This window comes from Neolamprologus multifasciatus, chromosome 4, assembly GCF_963576455.1.
Source record: "Neolamprologus multifasciatus chromosome 4, fNeoMul1.2, whole genome shotgun sequence".
Lineage (NCBI taxonomy): Eukaryota > Metazoa > Chordata > Actinopteri > Cichliformes > Cichlidae > Neolamprologus > Neolamprologus multifasciatus.
In genome coordinates this window covers 24,549,208-24,568,065 of record NC_140442.1, presented here as the reverse complement: position 1 = coordinate 24,568,065, position 18,858 = coordinate 24,549,208, and the positions used below count along the sequence as shown (strand labels likewise).

Genomic DNA, 18,858 nt, shown 5'->3' with positions numbered 1-18,858 from the left:
AGAGATGTTAACTAACACTAACAATTAACTCTACAATACCGTTTGTATCATATATGATACATGAGTTTTTGAGACCTCTATCTCATCAACATGATCAATATTTGCCATAATTTCAAAATGTTATGGACAAAACTCTGCCTAAAATTAACATTGTTGTTAAAAGAAAGTTGCCAAAAATGCCCAATGTATCAAATGTGATAGAAAAAATATATAATAAATATATAATTAAAATATATCATATACAACATGATACAGCAAAAAAAAAAAAAAAAAGCGGATTTTGTTATAAGGGTTAATAAAAATCTCATTTGATGGGTTGGGTCTTACAGGGTTACTCATGTTTTTTCAGATATTTTTTCAATTTTCTGACATTTAAGTCATAATCTAACCCTAAACCTAAGCAATGAGTATATGTTATTTTTATATTCATTAAATTGTTCTCCCAAGTCTTGACAAATTTAGAAGAAAAAGAATGACTTTTTGCCTTTTTCCAAAATACAATAAAAAAAAAAGAAGAATTTATTGTGAACCTTTCATAGTGTCAAAAACTAAAATGAAGTACAGAAGCTGAATCTATTTAAAGTCAAAACTGATGTACGGTGTATTATTTTTAGCCATTTCACCTAGTTTAAATAATTACTTTAGGTATCTAATGTATGTAATGTATCTACTTCAAACATTTATCAGTTTCATAGCATACTACACTTTCTAGGAATCTTCCCTGAGGTTTTCTAAGCTACAGACACCTGGTTTGGTGAAACTGAGGCCTTCGTGACTACAGGCCAAGAAGCATACTTCATCTCAAGAGACTGAGAACAAGAAATGATGAGAAAAAAACTGCAGTCATCTCTGAAGAAACAAACGATTTGCAGTTAAAAAATATTTTTCTTGTTGTTTTAAAATGATAGCAAACCATAATTTTTCCTGACACCTATTTAGAGCCTCAAGTACAACTTCAAATATACAAAGATCACTCAACCATTCCATTTACTAGTTCATACGAGAGCAGCCACTTAATAAAAACCATGCTCTCTGAGTAGCTGTTTACTGTGACTAATACCTGCAGTAACCTAAAACTAAACCTAAAACCATCTGCTTGTGCACCATGTGAAGAATGAAGCCTGACATCATCGCTTTGCCCTTTAGGAGACAGAAAACACAGAAGAAATTACCTCATCACCTGTGCCTATGACAAAGGCCAGGGGGTAAAAACGTGCACTGAGCCGAGGAGCAGCTGCAGCATAAGGGTGGATGCCTTACTGCTAACAAAATATCTATAACACACATTTAATGATGACACGGGGACAAAACATGTTATTTTATTCTTATTTATTCTTTTGACATATGACTTGATCAAGGAAGCATCTGAATAAATTATGTTTTTAAAAGTGAAACTGAAAGGAACGTATCACAACTACAAATGCTGTGTAGTTGTGCTGGGGAAACAGCAGCAGGTTTACTGTTAGACATCACAGAGGGTCTGTTTTGCTGTGGCTACATTAGATGCTTGCAGGTAAAGTCCTGTTTTTCTCACATGTTTAAAGTACTCTTGTTGAGTGGTTCTTTTTTATGTGTGAATAAAGCTGGTTCACAAAAACATGGCGATTAACTAAAAGCTCTAATGGATAATTACAGTGGTCTCTCTAAAAGCCATTCGCTCCGCAGAGATGATAGTTCAGCTTAAAGGACTTGGCACAGAAATTTACTCACACCTTGTTGACATGACTCAGTTTTCACAGGTGGCTCAAACAGTCTTTAAGGTGTTATATTTCCCTAGAGAAATGTCCTTTTGTTGTGTACTAAAGCGGAAACTTCCTTTAAGTGACAAAAAGCAGGTGGCAAATGAGTTTATGTGTTCATGTGAAAACATTAAAAGGGGATTCTCTTTTCTCTCCACGGAAAATCAGCTTTGTTTGATTATAAAAAAGAATTACGGATGTAAATGTAGGGCAGATAAGATGCAACACAAACATTCAAGCCTAATGTATGCAGATATAACTGGCATCATCTCCCCTGACAGTCAGGCTGCCTTTAAACTCGGGTCAAAGTTTGATAACTCATCCTGCCTGTGTTTTATAGTCTGAGACCTGATGCTCATCAGATTTACCCAATATTGGTTTAAACAAGCCCAAAAGTCCCATCGGACACTCACGCAACAGCACATAACCCCTCATGAAAATTAAAACCAAACACATACTAACTACACAGCTTCTGAGCAACATCAGGTGTTTACAGGTTTAAACAGGGGAGGCACATGACCTCATGTTTCTGAAATTAACACCTGATGGCAATTTGAACAGAACAATGCCAAAAAATTCAGCATGAGGTTGGATTTTTGTGTTTAAATGATGCATACAGTACAACTGTGACAAGACCAAATGGCAGTTTATGACCTAAACACCATGTGCTGGGTTAGTTCCCAGAAATATAAGTTCTGATACACAGAAATTAAGTTTTGTTCTTCTGGCAGCAGCTTGTCAGTAGTCAGTAGTAATACAATCAGACCCAGATATTTTAAGATATTGCTGTATGTGTCTGCTAATGTTAAAAAAAGAAAACGAATAAAGCAAACTCTGCACCTGTCAACTGATGTGATCCAACACAAAAAGGCAGACAGGCTTTTTTTCTGCACTGTGTCTTTATAAGGTAACAGATGGGACTGATGGAAGTGGTGTTTAGATGTGTGAGTGTGTTTGTGGACAAGCAACATATACACAAGCTATCAGTTCTGTCAGATGGAAAGGGGATAAAAATAACGAATCTTGTTTGTACAGGAAAAAAAAGGGATTGGCAGACACACAAACACACACAACCTTGGACTTCCACTAGAGTCGCAGTCACTTCATTCTCTGCTTATCAGACATCTATTTACCCATCACACCTTTGATGCTCTCCTGTGATTTTTATCCAGCCATGTATTTTTCAGTCGACATCCTACACCTTTCAGCTTTTCCACTGATTGACAATCATTCCTTTAATCCAGTGTCCTCTTTCTGATTTCTTTTCTCTGTGAGGCCACACAAAATAAAGGTAACACTGACTTCACCTGCCAGAGGGGAGCTTTGCACAAAGCCTCATGTTCAAGCATACAGTGATCCATCAAGTAGAGAGTATGCAACAATATATCTGCTGCATTAATGATGGTATAACAATACGGCTACTCAGTGACACTAGATACATTTTGTGTGTATCACCATTATTATGCCTAGACTCCTGGAAGTCTAATGAGTGATAAAGCTATGCATGTAGCGCTGGTGTGTTGATAATTTTATCTATATTTCCATTGTGTATCCACCTCTAGTACAGAATCAAACTACAAATGGAGAATGTCCCTCTAAAACGTGTGCCTCAATGCTGTAACCAGCACATTTCAAAAGGTGAAACTTTTACTTTGAAGTTGAACATTCTGTTTTCACAGTTTCACTACTGCTCATAATGTAGTCTGCAGTCAAGTTGGTGTTTTCCATGCAAACTACAGGATACAATGTGTCAACGACCAAAGCAATCACAAGGAGGTTTCCACTGAACCACTGTATACCTCTTTGCAACCAATTTTCACCTTCTGACTGCCAGCAACCATTCTCCAACCAGGTGAGAAAGTATGCCTTGTAACCTAGCAACTGGTAGTTGCCAGATATTCGCTGACTGCTCTCTAGGCCTGTGTGAGTTTGGGCTGCACTGAGTGTTAAGACTGCACGTAATAAACTGTTAGAAAGATTATGTGTCACAGTTCTGGGTCAGTTTGACCCAGTATTTTGAGTTATGTTTTGGTGTGTTTTTTGCATTATGGATTGTTTTCTTATTCTCTTGTGGTGCTCTTGTTGGTGATGATGATGATTATTATTATGAATCTATGTTTCAGTTATTCTTGTTTCGGGATTAGTTCTTAGGTTTTGTGTTCCCATGTTTATTGCAGGTTTAGTTCAGTGTCTAGTCTGTCTCTCAGTGTCGTGTCTGCGTCTTTGTTTAGTGGTTTCTTGTTTCCTGTTTTATTGTGAAAGTCTATGTCTTATGTCAGTGTGTGCAGCTTTGCTCCCCCTGTCTCGTTAGTCCAATCCCTCCCAGCTGTGTCTCCCTCCTGTTGCCCATTCCCTGATTACCAACCTGTGTATATAAGCCCTGTGTTTTCCCGTGCTCGGTGTCGTGTCGTACCATCAGATTATGCCTGTGTGTTTCTTCATGTTTTGTTTTCATGCCAGCAATAAAGCTGTGGTTTTGAATTGCATTTTGTCTTCGAGTCCTGCATTTGGATCCTCATCTCTGTCTGCCCGCACACAGAGCCCTGACATTATGTGCATACTATTTAGTAGTCTATTTGTTATAACGTATGTTCATTGTTTCACTGTAAATGAAATGTTTGCGCTTTTGTTACATTTTAGTTGTGGTCTTCTATAAAAATCACCTGAAACAGTTTACTGTGACCTGTACTATCTGAATGAATTAGTGGGTGCATTCACCCTGCCTCTGCTGCCACCTTGGCCTTCTTGGCAGCTCCTGTTTCCTAAATCACCACAGCAACCAACGGCAGGGTCATATTTACCCAGGATGCCATGCTGGCTAGGCGTAGGTGGACCAGTCAAACTGAACATGCGCTTCCTTTCCAGTAGCTCATTACTGTCTCACTAAATCTTCACCCCCTTTGTGCTTCATTTTCTCTCAGTTGCTCTCATTTCCCCTTTTACCCCCCACGAATGCGGCAAAGCCAGATCACTCACACCACAAAAGAGGGGGGAACTTGCTGGAGAAAAAAATCACTTTTTCACAGTAACAGATGTTTTTCATTTAAACACCTCATCAACTTAGCTTTTAGTTGCTTTAGTTATTTCCTCCACCACAACTCAAAGGTCATTAGTTGATGTTAATGTGAGTCGGAAATAAAATAGGCTGTTCATTCAGCTCAGCTAAGGTGAATAACGAGTCAAAAAAAGCAGATTTTTATCAGTATTACTACAATGACATATGGTAGTTTACTGAGAGGTGGAATGCTTCAATACCAAAGTAGAAAGAAGAAAGCTAGAAAAACAAATGCTTGACCGCACTATAAAAAATTTATTGTTGTTTTCACGCACACAATGAAACATTTCTTAAGACTATTTTGCACTCCAGTTAATTTAAATATGTCCACAGTGCAAACTGAGGACATATAATGCTGGCACTTGTATGCATGAATGTCGCTTAACGTTCCTGTCTTGCACAGCAGGGTTTCCCTTTGCTGCTAATAATTTATCCCCCATGAGGATTAAACAAACCCTCATTCCACACATTCCAGAGCATAGCCCCCCTTTCCCCCCGTCTCCACAAAAGCCTCAGTCATTATCATAACCCCCCTATTATCAACCTTATTTAACCTTATGCAGCCTTAGCGCTCCTCTACTGGGTCAAGTTTTCAGTTCAGTTTTCAAACTGTGAAATATTTTTTTTGACCCCACGTTACTTTAGTTAAAAGGAGACCCAAATATTAAAAGAGTCAAATATGGTCCATCTTTTGTTCTCAAAGCTTCATAACAGCACTGCTTGGAACACATAAAACATTATATAACCTTAAAAAAAACCCTTGCAGTCATCACCTAAAATGATGACTTGTAGTTCGAGTGAAAAGATAAACACTGAGACTTTCGTTTAAAGCTGTGAGTGAAATGGGTTTTCTTAAAATACTGGGCAGCCACGAGCATTACTCCGAGGGCAGAAGAAAATTTCTCATTTAAACTCCAATCTTTTCACCACAGCCACCAAAAACACTCCACATCCCAAGCTGAAACCAGACCTTAGTGTACAAAAACATTCTTAGTGCAAGAATCATAATTGTGCCCATTTATTGTCAATGGTCCTCAGCATTGTGGCTTCAGTCCAATGCAACTCAAGTCTAAATCAACATAATGTGCTTACAACTGCTGCAAGCTGATGTTTTAAGTTTATGCACATGAATCAGACAGCTATCAAACACTGCACACTTGTGTTCATTTTCAATAATCCAATACTTGCGGTCATCACGTTGACAAAACAGGAAAAGTTGACACCTCTTTGCACTCAATGCTTTCACACGCATTTTGACACAAATCACAACTTTCTGATTATGAATAAAAAGCAACGAAAAGAGTATTAAAACAGGGGGTCTTTGCAACTGGATGTAACACATTTTTTCCACCCTGAAGCACAAGCTCCCACAATTTGCTTCATAAAAGAAGTCGTAAAACGCAACTGCACACAGTGAAAATCATAGCACCATGGCAACCACTTCACACACATTAGAAATCCTGAGTGACGGCCAGTGAGCTGCTCTCTCATAAACTGTTATATGTTGTGGGGATTACTTATGCACACTTGCACATGCTCATGCACACTCAACTCCCTGCTCACAACAGATATGAAGGTAATATAAAAATGGAGCTCTGATTACTCATAAAGGAGCAGAGAGAGAATCCAGAGCTACTTGAAACAAAAGAAAGGCTCTGGCTGTGTGTGTGAGTGTGAGAGAGAGAGTGAGCGCTCATTCACATTCCCAGACAGTGGAAGTAGCAAACAGTCAGTGTGATCTGGGGAGTGTCTGTGGGTACCTGCAGTGTGTAACTGTCACTTGGAAGCTTCCTAACGATTATGAGAAGCACACTTAACACAGTTAAGTAGATGATTAAGGAAGAGTAATATGTAATGTGCCACATCCTCAAACAGCAACTTCGATAAAACAGACACATTTAGACATTATATATTATCTAAAAGGCAGTTAAGGTAGTAAAAACACTCACTTAACACAATCTCTGGTGTGGAATGGAGTAAAGAAGAAAAAAGAAAGAAAGAAAAACACACTAGGCCACAAAGTCAAGCCAAGATAATACATGAAATCATCAGGGTTACGTTATCACATATTCCCAATTCCATTCCTAAACGTGTGTTCGGACAGAAAGCAAAGTGAATGTTCGTTTTGAGCCAAAAAGAGCACTGAACCTTTTTGAAGTCTGTGTGGATTGATCCAAGACAACCAATAAACCAAATGTACAAATGTTAGCTGTAAAGTAGCTAGAGACAGACGCACCAACAGTGTGTGTTTGTGTGTGAGGGAGAACTGGACTGTTTTCAGGGCACTTTAGACTCTGGCTTATATCAAATTATAAGGTTATTTCCATCTTAATTCCTTTTATTTCTGTATACATGTCAGGCATTTAATGTTATATTTTTATGTTTAATGGTTTAATTTGAATGTTTAGCGTAGCAGTTTTCACCTCAACTTTGTGCAAATGTCCACCTACTCTTTTTTAACATAATGACAAAACTTAAGAGTACAGAACAATAAGTGAGGAAATAAACAGAAGATTTAATCCCGACTTTCTCAAGATTTAAAGGAATTATAAGAATTTCTTCACCAAATGCTCACTTTACTGTTACAACTGTTCAACTGCTCGTTAATATAAATATGTAATCAACCAAACAACTCAATGTATTTAGGCATGAAGAAATGGTCAACATATCTAGTTAAAGTTCAAATCCAGCATGGTGAAGGGACTTTGAATGTGGCGTGGTTGTTGGATCTGGATGGCCTGGCCTGAGTACTCGAGAAACTGCTGACCTACTGAGATTTTTCCTCTTAACCATTTCTAGGGTTTCTAGAGAAAACACCTTGTTTTTGCCAGAAGTCAAAAGAGAATGTACAGACCGCTTTGAATTGATAAGAAGGCAACAGTAACTCAAACATTTACTGGTTACAACCAAGGTAACAGAAGAGCATCTCTGAATACACCTTGAGCTTTGGAGCAGATGGACCACAGCAGCAGAAGAACACACTAGGTGCTGCTCCTGTCAGCTAATAACAAGAAACTGAGGCTATAATTCAAGAGGCTCACCAAAAGTGGACAACAGAAGGTTGGAAAAACATTCCCTGGTATGATGCAACATTCAGATGGTAAATGAAAAGCATGTTGTTGCCAAATGCGGTATCAACTGTTTAGGCTGGTGGTAGCTATAATGGTGTTGGGGATATTTTCCTGGTACACTTTCAACCCCTTAGTATCAACTGAGCATTGTTTAGACTCACAAATCTATCCGAGTATTGCTGCTTACTGTGTTCCTCCCTTTATGACTACATTGTCATAAAGGGATGATTGATGCAGTGTATCCGTCTGACAGCTGCTTCAAACACAACACATCATGTCACCAAGCTCAAAGCACAACAAACTGGTTTGTTAAACACGAGACTGAGTTCACTGCACACAAATGGCTGACAAAACTGCAGCAACTGTGATGCTACCATGTCATGGACCAAAATTTCAGAGGAATGATTCCTCTGAATTCTGGCATATTCCTATTTCACAAGCAAATAAGGCAGTACTAGTACCCAGTACAATAAGTGCAATAAGTAGTACTAGTACACAGTACAATCAAGACATAACTAACAAAGTGTCCGTTGAGTGTTTATTGACAGTATTGTTTCCCTGGATGGGTATAGAGCAGAATAAGCTGCAGTTAATGGATGATGGTTTAACAACATCCCACTAACGTTGTTAAGACATTGATGTAGTAAAATTGTGAGCTCTGCTACTATTTGGCATAAAACCAAATTGTTAACAGGCATGAAAAGCTTTATGACTCTCAGCTAAGGACAAAAAATGCAACATTTAAAGACATTCCAGCTTATATTTGAGCTACTGACGTTCGTAGGACGTTCATTCGTTTACATATGGCCATTTGTAACTGCTGAGTGACTAAACAGCTCAAGTGCATTTCTCAATGTAATGCTGTTGAACCAGCTGCCAGTTAGGCATTCACAAGAACAGAAGGGCAGAAAGCCCCATCGAGATGCCAGGCCCTTTGCAAGTACCCGTCAGTGTGAGTGTGTGTGTGTGTGTGTGTGTCCTGGAATTTGATTGCTCCTGGTTTCCCTTGATTCCAGCACTGGGGCCTCTTGGGTGTGGAACAGGCGTTGTTTTTAGCAGGCTGGTGGTGCAAAAGAGGTGGCATTAAAGGGAAATGAGGCCTGCTTTCCTACTCAGAAACTGATGTGCTCCATCATCAACTAAACACGATAATCAAACCCTTCTCCATGCCAGGAAAAAACTATTTAAAATGTGCCAGTGAGACGCATCATTTTCACACCATCAACAAATGAACAAAAGGGTGGAGACTATACTAGATCCCATTGACAGTCACAGGACATTCCCCTGTGCATCTGGCATAGGCGAATACTTCCCATGAGAGGGAAAGAGGAGGGTGTGGTGCGACGCGACCAGATAGCAGAATGAAGAGGAGGAAACTGAGATAGGAGGCAGACAGAAAGAAAACAGTACTGAAACGGGAGCTTTCCAGCTTTAAATACTGACTCGCTTGCAAACGAAATCCTAAGGATGTTTCTGTGTCACTCGTGGGATGGTGATGACAGTTGGCAGCTGAGATCACAGACAGAAATAGATTGTCTCCACCCTCTTGGAAATAACACTAGTGTGTGAGGGACCACCTGGGAGTAGCAGAGGAGGTGGTTTTATCATCATTTACACCTTCAGCTTCCCTTTCTGGAGCATGTTAGGCATGTTAGACATACATATAGTTAGGAGTGTGAGGACACAATGGGAAAGAGTGGAGTATGTAACTACATTTGGGATACCGGCTGATAAGAAGTGTGTTCAACTGTCTTTGGCATGAAAGGAGGAATTTGGATTTTCACAACAGCCACAGGTTTAAGATGAGACAGAGCTGCAACTAACATTTATACCGTTTTTCAAACCCACTACTGGAAACGGAAGGACAGAAAATCTACAACCATTTGTAAACAAGATTCTTGGGAATAATACCCACTTAAGCTAATCTCATAGAAAGCCTTTTTCATGGCAATATAAAATCTATCCATCCACCTCAGTTTATCCAGTTCCAGGTTACTGGAGCCTATCCCAGCTGTCATGTGGCAGGAGGCAGGGTACACCTTGTATTATTCACCAGTCTATCTAACAGAGACACACTCACATTCGCACGTGCTGCCAATTTAGAACTGCCAGTTCACCTAACATCCATGCCTTTTGACTGTGGGAGGAAGTCGGAGAACTCCGCAACGAAAGGTTCCAGCCAGCAGATTCAAACCGAGGATCTTCTTGCTGTAAGGCTAACCACTGCACCAATATATCAACCTATAAAATATACACTATTATTATTTATTAGATTACCTAGCAGGCATATTAAGACTGATATATCTAAAGCATTTTAGACTGTATCGACAGGCAGTATCAGTGCGCGCTCATACTAAGAGCCAAGAAAACCTTAACCCCAAAAACATTTGTAACACTGCATGGCTGTCTGTGAAAAAATGGTCAGAGGAAGTCTGAGAAAGTGTTGCATATGATTGGAATGTAGAGACTTCTGCATGTCAAATTAATATTCACGGCCCCACGTCCTGTCGGCTTGGGTTCGACATGTAGAGCCTGTGTTATTCTGTCTGAGCTGGACTCCACAGGGAGTAGGCTTCTGGAGTCTTTCCTATGTTGAGTCCCACAAAGCACATTTTTCAAAGAAGAGAAAATGAGGGGTATCGAGATAGACAGAGAGATAGAGGCAATGTGAGAGAGAAAGGAGTTTACACCCAGTTCCCACATGTTTCTCATGAAGAGGTGCTGGAGTGGTGTGGAGCACATCTGTGGGCGATCTGATGATCTTCTATTGTGTATGATCTAAATTTGGCATCAGCTTTGAAGAGTAACCATTCAGATTATTAAATAAAGAACAGCGCTGTCCAAACAGACCATGACGAACGAGAAACAGCAGTTTACAGATCAACATCCTTTTGTAATGGTATCAGAACATAAACAGGATGAAGGCATCTGTAAATTGAACCTTTAACCAAATTGAGTTGAAATGAGAAGCACTGCATCTCAGCATCCATGGACACAGCTAATCCTGTGCTTACATGAATTCACCTAAATATGTTTTGAAGAATGATTGCAACCATAGTATGTGTTGATGCATGCTCAATCATTCAGGTGGGTAAATCTCAAAAAGTTGATCCTGTTCATCTGGATGTAGACTTTTCAGTGGGGGAAACTCATCCAAGTTTCTTCCTCAGTCTTAGACTGAAAACGTTACGTCCACATGAACAGAATCAACTTTGTGGGGCACAGTATGTCTATGAAACATGAACTACCTGCCTATTGGTGAATGGAGTCTGCATCCTGAAGCCTCTGCTTTGGTATTTTGGCTGCTGCCATGTTGGTTTTGGAAACAGGAGTGGCCATGTTAAGTTTAGTGGGTGGAGTGCTAAGTAACAACCTGTTAGGATAGTAAAGTTTCACTTAACCAAAACTAGTCACCTGTCAACCAGGCTTAAAGTTGTAGGCCCATAATAATATGTCAAACATTAGGCTTTAACATATTTGAAAAGGGTAAATTATTTTAAAAATGATCCCTTGTTCAGTTACTATGACAAGAGAAATGAGTAAACATGCTATTTTCACGAGTCTGGTCAGTTTAACATATGAGCCGTTCCACGGGCCTTCTGCTCGACCATCTCCAATTTGCATAAAAAATTTTTGGTTACAAAGTTTGAACATTTACAATTATTGGTATAAATTTAGATCACTACTATTAAAAAGATATTTTTTGAAAAATGGTCTGTTGACCCACTTTCAGGCCTTTTTTGTACACTGAAATCTGAGGCATGAATATCTTGAAAACTATTAAAGATAAAAGCCTGAAATTTTCATTGGCCTTTATTGCTATCAAAATGAATCAGAATCTGTAATTTAGTACAAATACATCAAAAAATGTTTCAGTACTGGCTAAACTAAAAGCTAAAACAACAGTAAATAGCTTAATTGGCATAAAAGTTTAAAAGATCTTTAACTATAACTGAGAAAATCAGTTTGTTTTGTCATTCATATCATTTTTATTTTATTTATATTTTAAATTTATTTATACTTAAATACATTTTTAATGAAAGTGGGGGCAAATATGATACTTTGTAGAACTGCTTAAATTTGTATTTCATATTTTAAGTAGCCAGTACTTGAGATATATATCCTGACTCATTTTGATGGTAAGAAAGGCCAGTGAAAATTTCATGCTTTTGGAGATATTCATATTCAAACACTGCCTGAAAATTCCATTTTGGACAAAAATGGTACAAGCGGGTTGACAAAAGAAACACAACACATTAACACTACATCCATACACATGGGATACTACATGGAGTAGAGAGACATAGCAACGCTGAGACTTAATCTACTTTTTTGGTTCAGTGAACACAGTGGCCATACTAGACAAAGTACTAGCGCTGTCAAATAGCAGAAACACACAGTCATGTTCCCATTTCCAACAATAGCAAATGAGGGTGGGGTTCAGTCTCCTCTTCCGATATGCTCAGTCACTATTTAGATCATCATACATTGACTGAAACAAGATTATCGCTGTTCTAGTGCAGAGTACAAATGAGAAACCTGCGATTTCTCTGAAGTCCAAAGGTAATGTTTTTAGTGGACCAACTTGCCTGTTTACTATTAAAACCTCTATTGCATAGTAGGGAACATAATATAAAATAACTAAGACGTTTTAAACCTTTCTACTTCTTCTTCTGTGGAACATCAGGGACAACTCCCTCATGATCATCATGGCTACCCACTGTCAAAAATCCCTCAAAATACTATCCACATTATCCCTAAGACAAATTTGCAAGACAGTGGACGCACTGAGCTGCATAACTATAGATGTGACATACGAACAGGTTAGTTTTTCCCAACAGAGCTTAAGTGCTGCATAACAGTTTGCCTACAGTGAGCATAAAATTAGCCTTGTCCTGTTGGGTGTTGCCTTTACACCAAATGAAAGGGGAGAGAATGCAGTTGCGGAAGATATGGCAGCAAGTATTTGGCAATGTAATCGATTGCAGATGGCAGCCGTCGGGGGGGCTTGTGTGGTCCACAGTGGTTCTTTGTGATGGCTAGGCCTGCCATAATCCAACAGGACAAGGCGGTTTTCACGTGTTTGTGTGTGTGTTTATGCTGGTACCTCTGATATCATAGCGCTAAGCTCTGCAGCCCCACAGGAATTCCAGACACACAGAGGGGAGCAGGGATTCAATCATAGGGAGGAAAATGTATCAGTGTGATGATGACTGACTCTGATAAAACGAGTGAAAGAACATGTTTAAAAAAATACAATAAATCTGAAAATGTAACAAGGTTAAGCAAAAATCTAGTGGGTGTAACTAATATAAGTCAAACTTAATGTTGTGCAACAGCAACAAGTAGAAGTGGAGTAAATTCTCAAAAGAGAAATTATGAGAGTAAATGTTAACTCAAAAATGGAAAAAGTGATTTGCAGCCTTGTACTGTAGCTACACTGCTGTGCATATATTTATCTTACAGATCAGTCAATATGCACATGTAATCAGTTGCTCATTAAACCCAGTGATGGAGCGGATGGAGCAGTCAGCTGCTTTTCTCTCTTGCCTTCAGAGGGTTATGAGTTTGTCAGAGAGAGAGAGCAGTGACGGCAGGTAATCGTATCTGTACTGCTGAGGCTTCTGGCATCAGTGCTATGCTTCTCTGATGACAACACTATCGAAGAACGAGGGGAATATATGACAGTGACTCCACCTTAAATCATCTCCTCACCACTCTTTTCAAACATTGGCACCGTGTTCGGGCTGAGAGTGTCAGCTACACATAGTAGACTAATGCCTATCTCACATAGATAGTTATACATTTGGGGCTTAAAATAATAAATAAAAATGTATTCCCCAAATACATTTGGGGAAATAAATACAGAGCTATAAAAACTAGAGATGCATAGGTAGGCCAAAAACAGGACTTTCACCCAGACCGAGGTAGTAATTGTGTCAATGTTTTCCAGATGCTCTTTGGTTATGTTTAGTCAGCAAATCTATTTGGTTAGGTTTAGGAAAAGATTATCAAACCCAAGAGGTTTTGGTATCCCTAAAAGGAAATCCACAAAACTGTAATAAAAAATATTTGAACAATTTTAAGTAGGGATCCATTTACTCAGGCATATGATGCATCTACATTCCTGCCAAATAAAGGCTAAAAAGCTCAAAAAATATCCTTTTAGAAAAGTGACACTATGGCACTGGGCAATAAAACACAATCCACAATTTCGTTGTACATGTACAATGACAATAAAGGGCTAATCTATTCTAAATCAGTGCGATAAAGTCAAATCAGTGAACTAAGCAGAAATAATACATTTATTCTTCTTAACATACACAGTTAAGGAATTTTTACATTTCTACCAAGACTCTGAAGTCCATCAACTTGTAGTTATAAAAAAGAAGCTGTGTCAGACACCAAGGATACCAAGATGACTGACAGAGAACAGCTCTCCGGACCTTGTCCCTGTCCAGGTTAGGTAGGAGAAAACTCTAAGTGTTTACACATGGAGAGGACTGCAACCATAAATCAGATATGATGTATGACCCCCAAACAGAAAAATGATTTTATCATCCACGAACTCCGCAGCTGCCTGTCATTAAAGACTCATCCCCTCACATATATTTGTGTGTGTGCATGTATGAGTCGGAGTATATTTGCAGTACACTCATCCAAGTATGCTGTTTGAACAAGCTTCACCCTTTCCCTGGAAGTTATAGCTTCAGTATGTTCGGAGTATAGACAGTCATTTTGACTGCCCCCCCTCCTCAATACACACACACGCACACACACACACACACACACACACACACACACACACACACACACACACACACACACACACACACACACACACACGCACACACGCACACACACACACACACACCTGTCTTCTCAGTCAGATCTTGGGTGTGCCCCTCACCAGCCTGCCACTCAAACCCTCACTGCCCCAACAAGTGGCCCCATTTCCCAGGGAAGAACTCTGTACTCCAGGCTTCCCTGCCTGCACCCACACTCACAGGGCCTTGGTCCCAGCCCCCTCCAGACTGCACAAAGCCCCCATTGTGAGGCACAATGCTAACCACCCCCTCTGCCTTTCCCCTGTACCCTCTACTCCGTTTTCCCCCATAATCTGTGTCGCTTCTGCCCCTTCTTCCTTTTTACCCATCTCCATCACTGACTCCTTTTCAGTCTTTGCCGTCTTTCCTCTTCCCTGGTAGTTATTCCTCCTTAAACTTTGATCCTGTCTGTTGGGCTCTGCCATCTTTTATTCTTGTGCAACCCTTTCCAAGGATCCCCTTCAAAATTAAAGCCTCTATTCCCCCCCCCCCCCCCCCCCCCCCCAAACTCTTTCAGCACAGCCCACCTCCTTCACATCTCTGTGTTCCAAGACCTTTTCCACTTCTGTGACTGTTTTGTTACCTCTGAATCTTCCTTCTCTGCTTTGCTAGGGAGATATTTCATATATAGGTGTATCTGCAACTCTGGGGAGGAAGAGAAACTAAACATATACCACGACAGCACTTTTTCCAGTATCTGCAGACCTGTTTTTAACAACACTACATGTGCTTTGGATACACATTTCAAAACAAAAAGTAAAACACACTGGGGCGATAAGGTTAAGACATTATCAAATCTCCTCACACAGCAGGAGATGGTTCTCATCCTCTGTGTTCTCATTAATTGGACAAACTGATTAGACTTTTTCCAGCGTTGCTGGAAAAGTGCAATATAGCATCACACAGATGTATTGTACTGGGAAGATGGCAGATTAAAAACCTAATTAATGTCTACTATGACTTCAGACATTTGTGTTCTCACTTGCACCTCTGCTGGGAAATGACTAGGCAAGTTCAGGGCTGCAGTGCATGTGTATACATCGCAGTGCAGCTATATTTAGATGTCCCACAGTTTGTCTTACAGAGCTTAAAACCAATACAGCTGCAGCTGTGCCTCATCAAGTAAAGGGAAAATTCCTCCTAAAAAGGTTTAATAAAGGGTAATGCACCTAAATTTATGTGCAGTTTTAATTGACAGATTTGATATACGTAAAGTATAAGTATAATAGCTATGAACTAAAAATAGGAGGACGTCACCAACCAATAGTGAAAAAAGCTAAATATGTCTCCTCTTCCTCCCTCAGTTATCTACATGACATTGTGATGGAGACATTCCAGTCTATCTGACTCAGTGTCGCCTGGTTTTAATATGTGATTTGTATTTGGATAAAAATAACCTACACCAGGGGTGGCAACCTTTCTGATGATAAGTGCCATCTAAAATGTCCTCAGAAGTCAATGTGCCATAAAACTGCATTAGCAATAAATTTAATAATGCTCTATATTAACAGTTACACACTATATAGAACAACTTTATAGAATTACATTTGTTTGCAGATGTTTGCAGATGTTTTCAGCTATCAGCGAATAGTTATCAGCTATTTTGAAAGAAAAAAAGACACTTTTTATCCATAACAAGAACTCCGTAACAGCAAATGAACTATACAAGAGATCTCACAACAATGATAAGAAAAATGAACTGGGCCAATATGACATGTTTGTTAATACAGAGATACACATGTTAATGTGATCTCTGGTCTCCCACTCAGAGACACAGGTCTCTGAGTGTCCAGCATTCAGACGGCTACCTGAGGACACTCATGTGAGAGAAAATCTGCTCACACAGATATGTAGAGCCAAATACTGTCAATAAGGCCACTGCAATGTTTTGAAGACAGTTAAACTAGTCAGGTAGTGATGTCCAGCAGGTGAAAATGCAAACTCCATGAACACACACAGCTATGGATCCCAGCTGCGTTCGTAGTTCTGCAAACTTTGACCCCCACAGAGTCGAGCTTTTCATTTTAATCAGCTGCATTTCGATGTCACATTAATTGGCATTAACTTAGCCAGTTAATGCCAATTAATGCGAAACAAATCCAGCTGCTCATTAAAGCTTTCTGGTTTGGTCAGAAAAGAAAAAACTGGTCCATACGCCTGAAAGTCCCGAAAACTCATTGTGAATTCTGTCTCGAGTCTACGGATGTATACGTGTATTTCCGCGGTGCTCCTGAAGCATTTGAAGTGTCGGAATGTGGAAATTTCAACATCGCTTGAAAAAACTGCCAGCTAGCAACGTCCCTCTCACTGGTAGGCTAAGTTATTTTTAGCCAATTACAAGTTGAATCTGGTAGTTGGGGTTGTTAGCTAAGATACCATCATTAAGAAGTGGCAGAACTAGTCTGTCTATGCGAGCTAATTTGTGATGTGCATCGCTGGCCCGGCCATTTATTTTTTAATCCACATTTTCAGATTAACTCACTGCGTGTCATGCCAACGGCTGGACTGGGACAAAAAAAATCTGCCCGGGCATTTTGACTAGAGACCGGCCCACCAGGTATTATAGGAAAAACCATAAAGCTTTTGAATGAAAACAAACGTCGTTGTGACAGTGATGTACACTTGTTGGTATATATATGATTTCTATACATTTTACATCAGATAAAAACTTTGGTTGTAAGATTCAGATAATTATTTATTAAAAGCTAGACATTTTAAATGAGAATAAGAAAGAAAAGTATTTCTTTGTGCCCCCCCTCCCCCTCCCTGTTGATGCCCTACCTGGCCCCCTGGCAAAACTTTCCTAGACCCGCCCCTGCACAGTTACCAGCTGTCAGCTACATAGAAAAAGATCCTGGTGTTATTTGTCTCTCAGAAACAGTTCATAACTTCCCTTCAACTCATTCATGTGACCAAAAAGGTAAACCTGTTTCTCCATCACCTGTTCAGCTCTGATGATTCAGTAAGGACATCTCCTGGTTTCATGTTTCCCTCTCACCAGATATCCAAACCGATATCAGGACCAGCAGCTTTTACAGCTGTGGCTCCAGCAAACATCAGCTGATACTAGAAATTAATTAACTAACAACAGCTGATCAAGCTTAAACATGCTGCTGTTTAAGCGTCTCTCCTCCTCCCTGCCCTTCCCGCCATAGCCACCAGCAAACAACTGAGTTATTTTTACACATCTGCCAGCATCTGGCCAATCCACCACCTTTCATTGTTCATGTTACAAGAAAAAAAAAATCATCGGCCCATAAAAACTAAAAATCACCATCGACCCACCGGGCAAATGCCCGGTATACCTGATGGCCAGTCCAGCTATGGTCGTGCCATCAGTTAACCCTGGCACGTGTGCCCAGGGTTGCCGACCCCTGACCTATACTAAGGGAAATGCACTGCATTCTTTAGCGAGGGACTTGTAGTTCTCATGTTTAAGAAAAGGTTTTGTGATTGCATTACTTTAATTTCTGAAGTTGCATTCACTCTATAAAGGCTCACCTCCCATTCAAATCACAATGGGTTGTGCGTGAATTTACACCTGACATTAACAGTAGATTTTCCTTATACTGACAGATGCTCATCACACTGGCGTCAGGATGAGTATACAGAATAAATATGGAATGAGCTCTACAATACCTAAGCAAAGAAAATTTCTTTACAGTAGAAGGAGGCAGTAGGTTTGCTTTTCTTTTTTTTAAGTTATTTCTAAACAGGTTGTGTCTACAGTACCATCTGTGTTCTCAGATGTGCTGGATCTCTACCATGTGATGGAGATCAGCATAAAAATAATCGCACTGTAAAAGAAATCTCACTGTAAAATCTGCTTTTCAAATTTGTTGATGTGAGGCTGCAAACCAGGCTGTGTTGCATACAGAAATTTTTTTGACAAGCAAACTACTCCTATGGAGTGCAGTCAGTATATGTGACTCTATCTGTGGCATTCACTTACCACTCCTGTAAGTGAGTCGAGTGGCAGTAACATGACTGTATTATACAGTTCCAACCTGAGTGTGAGGCGCACTCTTCTCATAGAGTCAAGCAGCAGTAAGAAACAGACAACTAACTCATAAAAGGATAAAAAATATGGATGAAAACTGCTGAACACAAAACAAAAATACATACTTACAATACTTATGGACAAATCTGTCATGAACTGAGCCTTG

At 39.7% G+C, this 18,858-nt stretch overlaps 1 protein-coding gene and 1 long non-coding RNA gene across 6 annotated transcripts in view; both read right to left on the bottom strand.

The window, feature by feature from the left end:
* LOC146520564 (myosin-10) overlaps positions 1-18,858 on the bottom strand; it is a 61,150-nt gene that overhangs the window by 28,442 nt on the left and 13,850 nt on the right. The window lies entirely within an intron of this gene.
* On the bottom strand, positions 77-15,191 carry LOC146520565 (uncharacterized). The gene is made up of 2 exons (XR_014873634.1): positions 14,716-15,191; positions 77-14,619 (listed from the first exon to the last, which is right to left on the bottom strand). It is a non-coding gene; the product is annotated as an uncharacterized LOC146520565 (long non-coding RNA).